This window comes from Pseudophryne corroboree, chromosome 7 (assembly GCF_028390025.1).
Source record: "Pseudophryne corroboree isolate aPseCor3 chromosome 7, aPseCor3.hap2, whole genome shotgun sequence".
Lineage (NCBI taxonomy): Eukaryota > Metazoa > Chordata > Amphibia > Anura > Myobatrachidae > Pseudophryne > Pseudophryne corroboree.
In genome coordinates this window covers 212,926,080-212,942,544 of record NC_086450.1, presented here as the reverse complement: position 1 = coordinate 212,942,544, position 16,465 = coordinate 212,926,080, and positions in this window count along the sequence as shown.

The following is a 16,465-nucleotide window of genomic DNA, read 5'->3' as shown; positions in this document are numbered from 1 at the left end:
TCATTCTGACCCGTTTGCATGCAGCGGTTCTTCGCTGTGGTGCGAACGGGTTGGGACTGCGGCTGCGCGGCGCCCGCAATGCGTCCGTGCATCATTGCCTGGTGACGGTCATCGCCAGGCAGCGACGCCGCCAGTGCTGAAAGTGATCGCACCGCCAATCGCTAGAAGACTGATGGCTGGGAGGCCTTCTGGGGCGTCTACTCACCGTTTTCCGGGCATGGAGATCTGAACACAGGTGTGTCCAGGCATTTGGGGGGTGGATGTCTGACATCAATCCCGTGACCTTCGTCGCTGGATCTGTCGCACAGGGTAAATAGGTCTGACCCTGGTCTTGTTTTGAAGGAAACTTTTTTAGCATAGCAGGGCTGCACAAGCGATCGCAGCCCTGCTATGCTAAAATACACTCCCCCATAGGCGGCGTCAAGTTGATCGCACGAGCAGCAAAAAGTTGGTACGTGCGATCAACTCGTAATGACCACCTAAATACCCTAACTTTCAGCAAGAGAATTTTGAGCCTTTTAAAAAATACGTGTGAGAAAGGGAAACAGGCATATTGGGGGTAATTCTGAGTTGATCGCAGCAGCAAGTTTGTTAGCAACTGGGCAAAACCATGTGCACTGCAGGGGGGGCAGATATAACATTTGCAGAGAGAGTTAGATTTGGGTGGGTTATTTTGTTTCTGTGCAGGGTAAATACTGGCTGCTTTATTTTTACACTGCAATTTAGATTTCCGTTTGAATACACCCCACCCAAATTTAACTCTCTCTGCACATGTTATATCTGCCTCTCCTGCAGTGCACATGGTTTTGCCCAACTGCTAAAAAATTTCCTGCTGCGATCAACTTGGAATTACCCTCATTTAGTGCAACGCCATATATTACGCTTACTATTACAATGAGATAAACAGGCACACCATAAATTAAATAAAGTAAAAACATTAAATCCCAATGGCTAGCTTCCTACCAGACAATGAAGGACAACAGGCACAAAAATAGATAATCTTGTATCAGTCCAAGGCTTCACCATAGTTCCGTACTGGGAGGGGGACAACTTGGGGAGGTGTGACCAGGCCCCCTCCATATATACTATAATAATTGATACTTTACGTGCCGCTGTGCGCGCAGGGGGGGGGGGGGCAGTGGCAGGTCCAGTGGGTAGGCTCTCTCCCCAGCCCGGCACACAGAAGTCTCTTTTCAGGTGCTGCCTGCAGTGGGCAGGAGGGGGGCCTAGCAGCAGCGGGACCTGGGTCCCCTCCAACAGGCCAGGGCTTGGGTATATAGTAACTCCCCGTCGGCACATTGCATGTCTGTCCTTTTTCCATCTTATATGTTGGTAAACTCCAGTAAGTGTTGTATTGTATCGCACCTTGTCCTCTTAATGCATTTCTTTATTTTGCATATCTTTCTCAGAAGTCGGCTTCTTATTAGGGGCGGTATTTATTAAAGGGAAAATGCGATAAAACGCCCGTTTTCGGGGGTTTTATCGCATTTCATATGTACTAACACTGCTGCCGCGTTTTCACCCATGAGGGTATCGCCATTTTGGACCAATTCCAGTTCCATTTTTCATACCATATTTGCACTTTTGACTACTGTTGAATCGATGTGATACCTTGGAAAAGGTCCCGTATGGGGACCGAAACGTTGGTGAGCATAAGTATTGTATACATCTGGAACTGTTTGGAATTTTATATATACAGTATTAGAGATGAGCGGGTTCGGTTTCTTTGAATCCGAACCCGCACGAACTTCACTTTTTTTTTCACGGGTCCGAGCGACTCGGATCTTCCCGCCTTGCTCGGTTAACCCGAGCGCGCCCGAACGTCATCATGACGCTGTCGGATTCTCGCGAGACTCGGATTCTATATAAGGAGCCGCGCGTCGCCGCCATTTTCACACGTGCATTGAGATTGATAGGGAGAGGACGTGGCTGGCGTCCTCTCCATTTAGATTAGATTTAGAAGAGAGAGAGAGAGAGAGATTGCTGTGATACTGTAGATTAGAAGAGAGTGCAGACAGAGTTTAGTGACTGACGACCACAGTGACCAGTGACCACCAGAGACAGTGCAGTTGTTTGTTTTATTTAATATATCCGTTCTCTGCCTGAAAAAAACGATACACAGTCACACAGTGACTCAGTCTGTGTGCACTGCTCAGCCCAGTGTGCTGCACATCAATGTATTGTATATAAAGCTTATAATTGTGGGGGAGACTGGGGAGCACTGCAGGTTGTTATAGCAGGAGCCAGGAGTACATGATAAATAATATTATATTAAAATTAAACAGTGCACACTTTTGCTGCAGGAGTGCCACTGCCAGTGTGACTAGTGGTGACCAGTGCCTGACCACCAGTATATTAGTAGTATTGTATACTATCTCTTTATCAACCAGTCTATATTAGCAGCAGACACAGTACAGTGCGGTAGTTCACGGCTGTGGCTACCTCTGTGTCGGCACTCGGCAGGCAGTCCGTCCATCCATAATTGTATTATAATATATACCACCTAACCGTGGTTTTTTTTTCATTCTTTATACCGTCGTCATACTAGTTGTTACGAGTATACTACTATCTCTTTATCAACCAGTGTACAGTGCGGTAGTTCACGGCTGTGGCTACCTCTGTGTCGGCACTCGGCAGGCAGTCCGTCCAACCATAATTGTATTATATACCACCTAACCGTGGTTTTTTTTTCATTCTTTATACCGTCGTCATACTAGTTGTTACGAGTATACTACTATCTCTTTATCAACCAGTGTACAGTGCGGTAGTTCACGGCTGTGGCTACCTCTGTGTCGGCACTCGGCAGGCAGTCCGTCCATCCATAATTGTATTATAATATATACCACCTAACCGTGGTTTTTTTTTTCATTCTTTATACCGTCGTCATACTAGTTGTTACGAGTATACTACTATCTCTTTATCAACCAGTGTACAGTGCGGTAGTTCACGGCTGTGGCTACCTCTGTGTCGGCACTCGGCAGGCAGTCCGTCCAACCATAATTGTATTATAATATATACCACCTAACCGTGGTTTTTTTTTCATTCTTTATACCGTCGTCATACTAGTTGTTACGAGTATACTACTATCTCTTTATCAACCAGTGTACAGTGCGGTAGTTCACGGCTGTGGCTACCTCTGTGTCGGCACTCGGCAGGCAGTCCGTCCAACCATAATTGTATTATATACCACCTAACCGTGGTTTTTTTTTCATTCTTTATACCGTCGTCATACTAGTTGTTACGAGTATACTACTATCTCTTTATCAACCAGTGTACAGTGCGGTAGTTCACGGCTGTGGCTACCTCTGTGTCGGCACTCGGCAGGCAGTCCGTCCAACCATAATTGTATTATAATATATACCACCTAACCGTGGTTTTTTTTTCATTCTTTATACCGTCGTCATACTAGTTGTTACGAGTATACTACTATCTCTTTATCAACCAGTGTACAGTGCGGTAGTTCACGGCTGTGGCTACCTCTGTGTCGGCACTCGGCAGGCAGTCCGTCCATCCATAATTGTATTATAATATATACCACCTAACCGTGGTTTTTTTTTCATTCTTTATACCGTCGTCATACTAGTTGTTACGAGTATACTACTATCTCTTTATCAACCAGTGTACAGTGCGGTAGTTCACGGCTGTGGCTACCTCTGTGTCGGCACTCGGCAGGCAGTCCGTCCAACCATAATTGTATTATAATATATACCACCTAACCGTGGTTTTTTTTTCATTCTTTATACCGTCGTCATACTAGTTGTTACGAGTATACTACTATCTCTTTATCAACCAGTGTACAGTGCGGTAGTTCACGGCTGTGGCTACCTCTGTGTCGGCACTCGGCAGGCAGTCCGTCCAACCATAATTGTATTATAATATATACCACCTAACCGTGGTTTTTTTTTCATTCTTTATACCGTCGTCATACTAGTTGTTACGAGTATACTACTATCTCTTTATCAACCAGTGTACAGTGCGGTAGTTCACGGCTGTGGCTACCTCTGTGTCGGCACTCGGCAGGCAGTCCGTCCAACCATAATTGTATTATAATATATACCACCTAACCGTGGTTTTTTTTTCATTCTTTATACCGTCGTCATACTAGTTGTTACGAGTATACTACTATCTCTTTATCAACCAGTGTACAGTGCGGTAGTTCACGGCTGTGGCTACCTCTGTGTCGGCACTCGGCAGGCAGTCCGTCCAACCATAATTGTATTATAATATATACCACCTAACCGTGGTTTTTTTTTCATTCTTTATACCGTCGTCATACTAGTTGTTACGAGTATACTACTATCTCTTTATCAACCAGTGTACAGTGCGGTAGTTCACGGCTGTGGCTACCTCTGTGTCGGCACTCGGCAGGCAGTCCGTCCATCCATAATTGTATTATATACCACCTAACCGTGGTTTTTTTATACCACCTAACCGTGGCAGTCCGTCCATAATTGTATACTAGTATCCAATCCATCCATCTCCATTGTTTACCTGAGGTGCCTTTTAGTTCTGCCTATAAAATATGGAGAACAAAAAAGTTGAGGTTCCAAAATTAGGGAAAGATCAAGATCCACTTCCACCTCGTGCTGAAGCTGCTGCCACTAGTCATGGCCGAGACGATGAAATGCCAGCAACGTCGTCTGCCAAGGCCGATGCCCAATGTCATAGTACAGAGCATGTCAAATCCAAAACACCAAATATCAGAAAAAAAAGGACTCCAAAACCTAAAATAAAATTGTCGGAGGAGAAGCGTAAACTTGCCAATATGCCATTTACCACACGGAGTGGCAAGGAACGGCTGAGGCCCTGGCCTATGTTCATGGCTAGTGGTTCAGCTTCACATGAGGATGGAAGCACTCAGCCTCTCGCTAGAAAACTGAAAAGACTCAAGCTGGCAAAAGCACCGCAAAGAACTGTGCGTTCTTTGAAATCCCAAATCCACAAGGAGAGTCCAATTGTGTCGGTTGCGATGCCTGACCTTCCCAACACTGGACGTGAAGAGCATGCGCCTTCCACCATTTGCACGCCCCCTGCAAGTGCTGGAAGGAGCACCCGCAGTCCAGTTCCTGATAGTCAGATTGAAGATGTCAGTGTTGAAGTACACCAGGATGAGGAGGATATGGGTGTTGCTGGCGCTGGGGAGGAAATTGACCAGGAGGATTCTGATGGTGAGGTGGTTTGTTTAAGTCAGGCACCCGGGGAGACACCTGTTGTCCGTGGGAGGAATATGGCCGTTGACATGCCAGGTGAAAATACCAAAAAAATCAGCTCTTCGGTGTGGAGGTATTTCACCAGAAATGCGGACAACAGGTGTCAAGCCGTGTGTTCCCTTTGTCAAGCTGTAATAAGTAGGGGTAAGGACGTTAACCACCTCGGAACATCCTCCCTTATACGTCACCTGCAGCGCATTCATAATAAGTCAGTGACAAGTTCAAAAACTTTGGGTGACAGCGGAAGCAGTCCACTGACCAGTAAATCCCTTCCTCTTGTAACCAAGCTCACGCAAACCACCCCACCAACTCCCTCAGTGTCAATTTCCTCCTTCCCCAGGAATGCCAATAGTCCTGCAGGCCATGTCACTGGCAAGTCTGACGAGTCCTCTCCTGCCTGGGATTCCTCCGATGCATCCTTGCGTGTAACGCCTACTGCTGCTGGCGCTGCTGTTGTTGCCGCTGGGAGTCGATGGTCATCCCAGAGGGGAAGTCGTAAGCCCACTTGTACTACTTCCAGTAAGCAATTGACTGTTCAACAGTCCTTTGCGAGGAAGATGAAATATCACAGCAGTCATCCTACTGCAAAGCGGATAACTGAGGCCTTGGCATCCTGGGTGGTGAGAAACGTGGTTCCGGTATCCATCATTACTGCAGAGCCAACTAGAGACTTGTTGGAGGTACTGTGTCCCCGGTACCAAATACCATCTAGGTTCCATTTCTCTAGGCAGGCGATACCGAAAATGTACACAGACCTCAGAAAAAGAGTCACCAGTGTCCTAAAAAATGCAGCTGTACCCAATGTCCACTTAACCACGGACATGTGGACAAGTGGAGCAGGGCAGGGTCAGGACTATATGACTGTGACAGCCCACTGGGTAGATGTATGGACTCCCGCCGCAAGAACAGCAGCGGCGGCACCAGTAGCAGCATCTCGCAAACGCCAACTCTTTCCTAGGCAGGCTACGCTTTGTATCACCGCTTTCCAGAATACGCACACAGCTGAAAACCTCTTACGGCAACTGAGGAAGATCATCGCGGAATGGCTTACCCCAATTGGACTCTCCTGTGGATTTGTGGCATCGGACAACGCCAGCAATATTGTGTGTGCATTAAATCTGGGCCAATTCCAGCACGTCCCATGTTTTGCACATACCTTGAATTTGGTGGTGCAGAATTTTTTTAAAAACGACAGGGGCGTGCAAGAGATGCTGTCGGTGGCCAGAAGAATTGCGGGACACTTTCGGCGTACAGGCACCACGTACAGAAAACTGGAGCACCACCAAAACTACTGAACCTGCCCTGCCATCATCTGAAGCAAGAAGTGGTAACGAGGTGGAATTCAACCCTCTATATGCTTCAGAGGTTGGAGGAGCAGCAAAAGGCCATTCAAGCCTATACAATTGAGCACGATATAGTAGGTGGAATGCACCTGTCTCAAGTGCAGTGGAGAATGATTTCAACGTTGTGCAAGGTTCTGATGCCCTTTGAACTTGCCACACGTGAAGTCAGTTCAGACACTGCCAGCCTGAGTCAGGTCATTCCCCTCATCAGGCTTTTGCAGAAGAAGCTGGAGGCATTGAAGGAGGAGCTAACACGGAGCGATTCCGCTAGGCATGTGGGACTTGTGGATGCAGCCCTTAATTCGCTTAACAAGGATTCACGGGTGGTCAATCTGTTGAAATCAGAGCACTACATTTTGGCCACCGTGCTCGATCCTAGATTTAAAGCCTACCTTGGATCTCTCTTTCCGGCAGACACAGGTCTGCTGGGGTTGAAAGACCTGCTGGTGACAAAATTGTCAAGTCAAGCGGAACGCGACCTGTCAACATCTCCTCCTTCACATTCTCCCGCAACTGGGGGTGCGAGGAAAAGGCTCAGAATTCCGAGCCCACCCGCTGGCGGTGATGCAGGGCAGTCTGGAGCGACTGCTGATGCTGACATCTGGTCCGGACTGAAGGACCTGACAACGATTACGGACATGTCGTCTACTGTCACTGCATATGATTCTCTCAACATTGATAGAATGGTGGAGGATTATATGAGTGACCGCATCCAAGTAGGCACGTCACACAGTCCGTACTTATACTGGCAGGAAAAAGAGGCAATTTGGAGGCCCTTGCACAAACTGGCTTTATTCTACCTAAGTTGCCCTCCCACAAGTGTGTACTCCGAAAGAGTGTTTAGTGCCGCCGCTCACCTTGTCAGCAATCGGCGTACGAGGTTACATCCAGAAAATGTGGAGAAGATGATGTTCATTAAAATGAATTATAATCAATTCCTCCGCGGAGACATTGACCAGCAGCAATTGCCTCCACAAAGTACACAGGGAGCTGAGATGGTGGATTCCAGTGGGGACGAATTGATAATCTGTGAGGAGGGGGATGTACACGGTGATATATCGGAGGGTGAAGATGAGGTGGACATCTTGCCTCTGTAGAGCCAGTTTGTGCAAGGAGAGATTAATTGCTTCTTTTTTGGGGGGGGTCCAAACCAACCCGTCATATCAGTCACAGTCGTGTGGCAGACCCTGTCACTGAAATGATGGGTTGGTTAAAGTGTGCATGTCCTGTTTTGTTTATACAACATAAGGGTGGGTGGGAGGGCCCAAGGATAATTCCATCTTGCACCTCTTTTTTCTTTTCTTTTTCTTTGCATCATGTGCTGATTGGGGAGGGTTTTTTGGAAGGGACATCCTGCGTGACACTGCAGTGCCACTCCTAGATGGGCCCGGTGTTTGTGTCGGCCACTAGGGTCGCTAATCTTACTCACACAGCTACCTCATTGCGCCTCTTTTTTTCTTTGCGTCATGTGCTGTTTGGGGAGGGTTTTTTGGAAGGGACATCCTGCGTGACACTGCAGTGCCACTCCTAGATGTGCCCGGTGTTTGTGTCGGCCACTAGGGTCGCTAATCTTACTCACACAGCTACCTCATTGCGCCTCTTTTTTTCTTTGCGTCATGTGCTGTTTGGGGAGGGTTTTTTGGAAGGGACATCCTGCGTGACACTGCAGTGCCACTCCTAGATGTGCCCGGTGTTTGTGTCGGCCACTAGGGTCGCTAATCTTACTCACACAGTCAGCTACCTCATTGCGCCTCTTTTTTTCTTTGCGTCATGTGCTGTTTGGGGAGGGTTTTTTGGAAGGGCCATCCTGCGTGACACTGCAGTGCCACTCCTAGATGGGCCCGGTGTTTGTGTCGGCCACTAGGGTCGCTAATCTTACTCACACAGCTACCTCATTGCGCCTCTTTTTTTCTTTGCGTCATGTGCTGTTTGGGGAGGGTTTTTTGGAAGGGACATCCTGCGTGACACTGCAGTGCCACTCCTAGATGGGCCCGGTGTTTGTGTCGGCCACTAGGGTCGCTTATCTTACTCACACAGCGACCTCGGTGCAAATTTTAGGACTAAAAATAATATTGTGAGGTGTGAGGTATTCAGAATAGACTGAAAATGAGTGTAAATTATGGTTTTTGAGGTTAATAATACTTTGGGATCAAAATGACCCCCAAATTCTATGATTTAAGCTGTTTTTTAGTGTTTTTGGAAAAAAACACCCGAATCCAAAACACACCCGAATCCGACAAAAATAATTCGGTGAGGTTTTGCCAAAACGCGTTCGAACCCAAAACACGGCCGCGGAACCGAACCCAAAACCAAAACACAAAACCCGAAAAATTTCAGGCGCTCATCTCTATACAGTATATATATCTTATACTGTATATAATATATGTAATTTGTAATGATGTGATTGTTTCTAGCAGTGAATGATTGAATCTTGCTCATTTACATGCTAAAATCCTAGCAACCCAGCAAAGTTCTATATCAATATTTAAATCACTATTGACATACTGTATAACCATCACATTCATCCAGCTCAGTAATAAGCCTGTCTGGTGTAGACTGTTTTACTGCAGGACCCTTCACATTTAGGAGAAAAAGTAAGTAATATATATTGGCTGTGTAAACCATTTCTTCACTGCTGTCCAGGGTCACTGTCCTCACACATATATTGCAAGCAGCGCAGCAGCTGTGATATTAAATATCGTCTGGAATCTGAGACTGACACGAGGAGATTTCATTTGAGAATACTTTGCACAGAATATTGCAGATGTCCATGGACTTCATTCCCGTGATTTAAGCTCATCCTGCTCAGGACGACTAAGTGCACTCAAAGCTAATTGTTAAAGTTTCAAAAATCGAGTTTGTTGGAAGAAGGGAACATTTGTTTCAAAGTATTTTGGTCAAGTACCCTTTGCCTACGGCAGCTGAACAAAATGAACATTGGATTTCTCTCGTAATAATGTACCAAAAAAGACCCAAGACATGTTTGAATTACAAATGCCAATACATCAATAAACTTTTAAATGTAATTTTTTTTCTGGAGTATTCTTTTTTTCTGAAGAAACTAATCAAATTTGTTTGTAAATATGCATCTTGTATCGATCCTAGTACCATATGGAGAACTACATTTTGTCTCTGGGGTGCTGCTAATGTGTGTCCCAATGAATTAGGTTGGACAGCACTATTACACAGAACTATTACAAACAACAATAGTGTCAAATATATTGCAGCCTGGTTATAGGTCTGTAAAGTCCCAGTAGAGAAAATTCACTTCTGTAACGCAGATGTTAGTTTGTTTCATATTCTATAAAAGCGGGTCACCTACAGTACATATAATAGATCTTTACAGGAAAGTAAAACAGTAATCCTCGTGCATAGAGATTTACTCGGGTAAATGTACATTTATTAAAGGACAAGATGCCCTATTTCCAGAATATTAGTTTATACCATACTCTCTTCATCAGAGCTGTAACTAGACTTTTTGGTGCCCTGCGTCAGAGAGAGCATTGGTGCCCCCCCCCCCCCCCCCCCACCCATTTTTATTCAATAGAGACATAAGGAACACGCCTCGTGGGGAAAGGGCATGACAAGATTGATCCCAGAGAAAGTCCATACTATGATGTCCTGAGTATAGATATATATACAGGTTGAGTATCCCATATCCAAATATTCCGAAATACGGAATATTCTGAAATACGGAATTTTTGGAGTGAGAGTGGGATAGTGAAACCTTTGTTTTCTGATGGCTCAATATACAGAAACTTTGTTTAATGCACAAAGTTATTAAAAATATTGTATTAAATTACCTTCAGGCTGTGTATATAAGGTATATATGAAATACGGTGCTTCATCGCGCCCTGCGGGTGCTCTTCACACCGTCGTAAGGAGCTACACCCCCTTAACCCCTGTACGCCGTTCAATATATGTATTATATGAAGTATTACCTGCATTCCTAGTTTTGTGAGTGGTTAAATGTTGCACAACGAAAGGGCGTTGGATGATGAAGGGGCGTAGCCTCTTGCGACGGTGTGAACAGCGCCTGCAGGGCACACTGTACAGAATGCAGCGGGTGTGGGCGGGAACGCGGATGAGGGAGGGGGTGGTGAGGCGCTGCGGGTGGGGATGTGCGGGGGAGTGGGATCCAGAGGCAGTATGGGTGGAGGAGGGCCGGGGTTGCTGCGGGTAGGGGAGAGGCAGGTATGGGAATCTGGCGGATGGGGTTCCGGAGGCGCTGCAGGTGGGGAAGGGGCGAGTACGCCGCGGGTGAGGTAGGAGGTCCGGAAGCGACGCGCGTGGGGGAGGAGCAGGTGGGGCGGAGGGGGGCGGGAGGAGCAGCGGGTGCAGTGGGGCTGTGCGGGTTGGGTAGGGGGTCAGGAGGTTCTGCGGGTGGTGAAGGGGCGAGTGCGCTGCGGGTGGGGTAGGGGGTCCAGAAGCGATGCGTGTGGGGGAGGGACAGGTGTGGTGGTGCGGAAGATGGGGGAGGGAGTCCGGAGGCGGCGCGGGTGGTTGAGGGGCGGGTGCAGTGGGGCAGCGGGTGGGGTAGGGGGACTGTCTACATTCCTCACCCCCCCCAGCCAGGCACATTTCCACCCCACGCCCCAAGCCAGGCACATTTCCCCCCTCCCCCCGCCAGCCAAGCACATCTCACCCCCCCACCGGGCAAATGACCCCCCCGCCAGGCACATGTCCCTCGGCAGCCGGGGAGCACACCAGTGTGCGCTGTCCCCGCTGCCGCATGAGCCGCACATCTCCCCCTGGCCAGGCACATGTGTCCCCCCCCCCCCCCCGAGGCACATCTCCCTCGGCAGCCGGGGAGCACAACAGTGTGCGCTGTCCCCGCTGCCGCATTAGCCGCACATCTCCCCCCGGCCAGACACATGTCACCCCCAAGCCAGGCACATTCCCCCCTCCCCACCAGCGAGGCACATTTCCCCCTCCCCCCCAGCCAGGCACATTTCCCCCTCCCCCCCAGCCAGGCACATTTCCACCACCCCCCTCTCCCCCCCAAGCCAGGCACTTTCCCCCCTCCCCCCCCAGCCAGGCACACTTCCACCCCCCCCAAGCCAGGAATATTTCCCCCCTCCCCCCGCCAGCCACGCACATCTCCCCCCCAAGCCAGGCACATTTCCCCCCCCCCCCCCCCCAGCCAGGCACATTTTCGCCCCACCCCAAGCCAGGCACATTTCCCCCCTCCCCCCGTCAGCCACGCACATGTCCCCCCCCCCCCCCGCCAGGCAAATGACCCCCCGCCAGGCACATGTCCGTCCCCCCCACCAGGCACATCTCCTTCGGATGCCGGGGAGCACACCAGTGTGCGCTGTCCCCGCTGCCGCATGAGCCGCACATCTCCCCCCGGCCAGGCACATGTCACCCCCCCCCCCCCGCCAGGCACATCTCCCTCGGCAGCCGGGGAGCACAACAGTGTGTGCTGTCCCCGCTGCCACATGAGCCGCACATCTCCCCCTGGCCAGGCACATGTCCCCCCCCGCCAGGCTGTACCGGGAGGACCTGACGGAGGGCTGTGGCGGCAATAGGAGCGCGGTGCAGGGTTGCCTCTCTCCTCGCTGGGGCAGGCGGCAGGGGAGAGGCGCGGGGCTCAGGCGGGGAGCGGGAGTGACTCTGATCAGCCCACATCTGTGACTCCGCCCAGCGTTACGGCCAGGCACAGAGTCACAGACTTGGGCTCATATATAGGAGATACTGTAAATGAATTGTGTGAATGTATGCACACTTTGTTTAATGCACAAAGATATTACAAATATTGGCTAGAATGACATTCAGGCTGTGTGTATAAGGTGTTTATGAAACATAAAAGCCTTCTGTGCTTAGACTTAGGCCCCATCACCATGATATCTCATCATGGTATGCAATTATTCCAAAATACGGAAAAATCCGATATCCAAAATACTTCTGGTCCCAAGCATTTTGGATAAGGGATACTCAACCTGTGTGTGTGTGTGTGTGTGTGTGTGTGTGTATATATATATATATATATATATATATATATATACATACACACACACACATACACATTTGTAGACCACTGCAAAAAAAATGGATTTGGGGATTTGGACACAAATCCTCTTTATAACACATTCATGCACTTAATCTGAGAGTTAGTTGTTATTCAGTAACAATTACAATACCCTTTATTAAGTAACACGTTTCAATATACTGCCATACACAGGATTCAAGCTAATAACCTGTTGAAATCTTATCAAACACCCTACTCAGCTACTTGAGCTATTTGATCCTGCATAAAAACTATGAACACTATATGAAGCTACTGGTACTTTGCACAAATATAATCAGCATTGCAATTGAGCAGATCTATGTAGTGTGCAGCCACACATCCAATATCTTTCAGCCACACACTACATAGATCTGCTCAGCCGTAATGCTTCAAGCTTCAAATAGAATTCTCTAGCTTAGAATTATCTACATTTCTATACAAGGGCACATACTGTAGCTCAATGAATAGATTTTCTGACTGCAAAGCCAAAGGCAATGGGTTCAAATCCCGGGTATGTCAGCATCTTGAAATGTAATAAAGGACAGTGTGACTGAATAACAAAGAAATCTCAAGTTGAGTTCATGAATGTGGTTTAGGTATTAGCGACAGAAGGGGACAAGGTTGGAGATAGCAGCGGCAGGAGTTGCTAGGCTTCAAAGAAGGGGAAAGCTGCAAGAGAAAGTAATTAAAACAGATAATTTACAAGTGCCTCCAACAATACCCTCTGCCCTGCAGCACTATGTATGGTGCCCCCTCCACGCACACCTAGTTACGACCGTTCTGTTCATTAGACAAATTGCTTGTATGGTTGCATTGTTTATTTTATTTATTTTTTGTCTACAGATTCAGAGAAAAGACACATTTTTTGTTAATCAATTGTATTTGTTTCTAAAAGTGCTTATTAGAAATGTGTACTATTTATACATGTTTTATAAGTTAACTCTTTAAATGTTTGTTCCATTAAACATTCATTTTGTTTTGAAAAATTAAACCTAACAAAAAAAATAACAAATCTGATAAAAACATGATGTATATTATTTACTTTTATACTTTATGTATTTTTTATGTATTTTGTTTTGTTCCATATACCTTTAAATTTGAAGAAGCATGCGGTACAAAAATGCAGCTGCCATAGAAGCATGCACCAGGCCTATCTGATACATAAAGATACAGTATGTGTATGAAAAAATATGGCCAACTCTAAGTTGGTTTGAGAAGGATGCATCATTCAGATCTTGCATGCAGGAATTATCTATTTCATACAGATGAATGTCTCCTGCTGCCTTTGCATTTCATTACTACGGCTGTGCAATGAAGCACAAACCTGAATCTGGCACACAGTTCTTTGAGCTTTCTGACCCCTATACTGACCTACCATTTTTGTGGGGAAGGATCCAAAACTCCAGTTCCTAAACAGGTGGAACACAAGTGCTGCAATGACTGCAAATATCCCAAAGATGAAGTTCTATTAACCTCTTCAGACCCAAAAGAATTAACCAAATGCAACTGATATGTGGTTTACAAATGTTGATTTAGCTGTTTACTTACTTTAATATTTCTTACTATTCTATTGCCAAACAATTACTTATTTATAACTGTCAGTAAATTTACTAAGGTTTGAAAACTATAATACAATGTACAGACAGTTAACCAGATAATATATGCAGCATCCTGCTTCCACTTATATACAGTATCCTGCTCATAATAAATAAAACCATGTCCCATCCATCTTCTATGCCTGCAAAGTAGATTTTAAGTGCTCAATACTTTAAATGTCAACTAAAATATAAGGCAGAGTATATGTCACCACAAAGTCAATGACTGATCACTTCTTATACTGATCCCTTTAAGAAATCATGAATTTCTCAATGGTACAGTATATTGTAACCATTTCTTTCTCTATGTGATCTCATAACATCACACACTGAGTTTGAAGGACTGATATGCCCACACAGTAGTACCCCTTATACACATTACACCACATTAGAGCCCCTAGAGCTCCTGATACACATTATGCCATGTAGAGCCCACATTATGCCATGTAGAGCCCACATTTTACCATGCAGAGCCCCTGATACACATTATGCCAGGTAAAGGCCACATTGGTCCAGGTAGAGCCCTTAATACACATTATGCCAGGTAGAGCCCCTGATACACATTATGCAAGGTAGAGCCCCTGATACACATTATGCCAGGTAGAGCTCCTGATACACATGCCAGATACAGCCCACATTATGCCAGGTAGAGCCCTGATACACATTACGACAGGTAGAGCTCACATTATGCCAGGTACAGCCCCTGATACACATTATGACAGTTAGATCTCACATTATGACAGGTAGAGCCCCTGCTACACATCATGAAGTTAGATCTCATATTATGCTAGGTAGAACCCACATTATGCCAGGTAGAGCCACTGATACACATTATGCCAGGTAGAGCCCACATTATGCCAGGTACAGACCCTGATACACATCATGACAGTTAGATCTCACATTATGCCAGGTAGAGCACACATTATACCAGATAGAGCCCCTCATACACATTATGCCATTTAAATCCCACATTATGCCAGGAAGAGCCCCTGTGTGTGTACGTGTGTGTGTGTGTGTGTGTGTGTGTGTGTGTGTGTGTGTGTGTGTGTGTGGTGTCTCCCTCCCCGGAGCACACCACCTTACCTTACACTGCACCAGCAGGAAACTGGAAGGCACATGGATACGGAAGATAAGCTGCAGCGCTGCCCACCTCTGATAAGTAGGCTGGCAGTGGACACACATTGCGGTGCAGAACTCTGGGTGTTGCCAGCAATTCTGCGACAACAGTGCATATGCTCTCTGTGCCAGGCACTGCTGACACACACCTAATTATGGGACTGATCAGTCATACCATCAAAACCTCATCATGGGTGGGTGGTACTGGGGCGTGGATGTGAGATTGCATCATCGTGGCCCCAGATTACGCGGGGTGTGGGACTATGATGATGCAATTCATATTGGCCTCTCAGGACCGCCCAATATGAAGGATGGCTAAGGGGGTTGAAGCCGGATCTGAGAGACTTGCCTACCTTTCTGGGGTGGGGTGGGAAGCACTACACGATTTTCGGGAGCCTCTCAGCCAATCAGGGAGAGTAGACAAGTATGACTGACAAGCCTGTGACACTCTCATAATAAGAACCACTGAACAGACCATTTTTGCATGCTTTACCAGCCACCTACCAGTCATCACCTAGGAATGTCCATCACTTTTCCTCCACCTTTCTGATACCATCTGAATATATCACATAATCTTTATTAGTGCACCTGTGTAACGCATGCATGGTAGGGGTTTTCGTAAATTTTCAGGCCTGCAAATAATCACTCAACTGCATGGAAATTGGCACTGCGTGTGGATTGCATGGAGATCAGAACAGAGGCATTTAAAGAGAGAACAGGGCCCCTATACAGGTTCTGATTAGGCCCCCTCCTCTCCAGTGGTGCAGTAGTCTTTGGCATTGTACCAGAGTCCAGGGCTGTTGTAACCCTCAGTGGTGGGAGATTTCTTTGGAGTTACTAAACCGTTAACTTCTCTATAGTGCCTCCACCCAAATTTATGTTAGATATTGTTATATTTTTAATGGGTAAATTTGGGAAAAACCCTTTAACTATATGTGTTTTATTTTATGTATTACAGTTAATTATGTACCCAATACTCCTCAGATCTTCCTCATCACTCCACACCTGCAAACAAAGGTGTGATTCCGTACCAGTCCCAAAATGATATTGTATGAAACCAGAATTATATTCATATACAGGAATATTCCCTATTAAATATACCTGGTGGTGCACCCAGAGTCAGAGAGAAACTGAGGAGAAAGCGAATTTACAGAGACTCTTGTGTGGGTGCACTCTTGTATTTAAATTGTT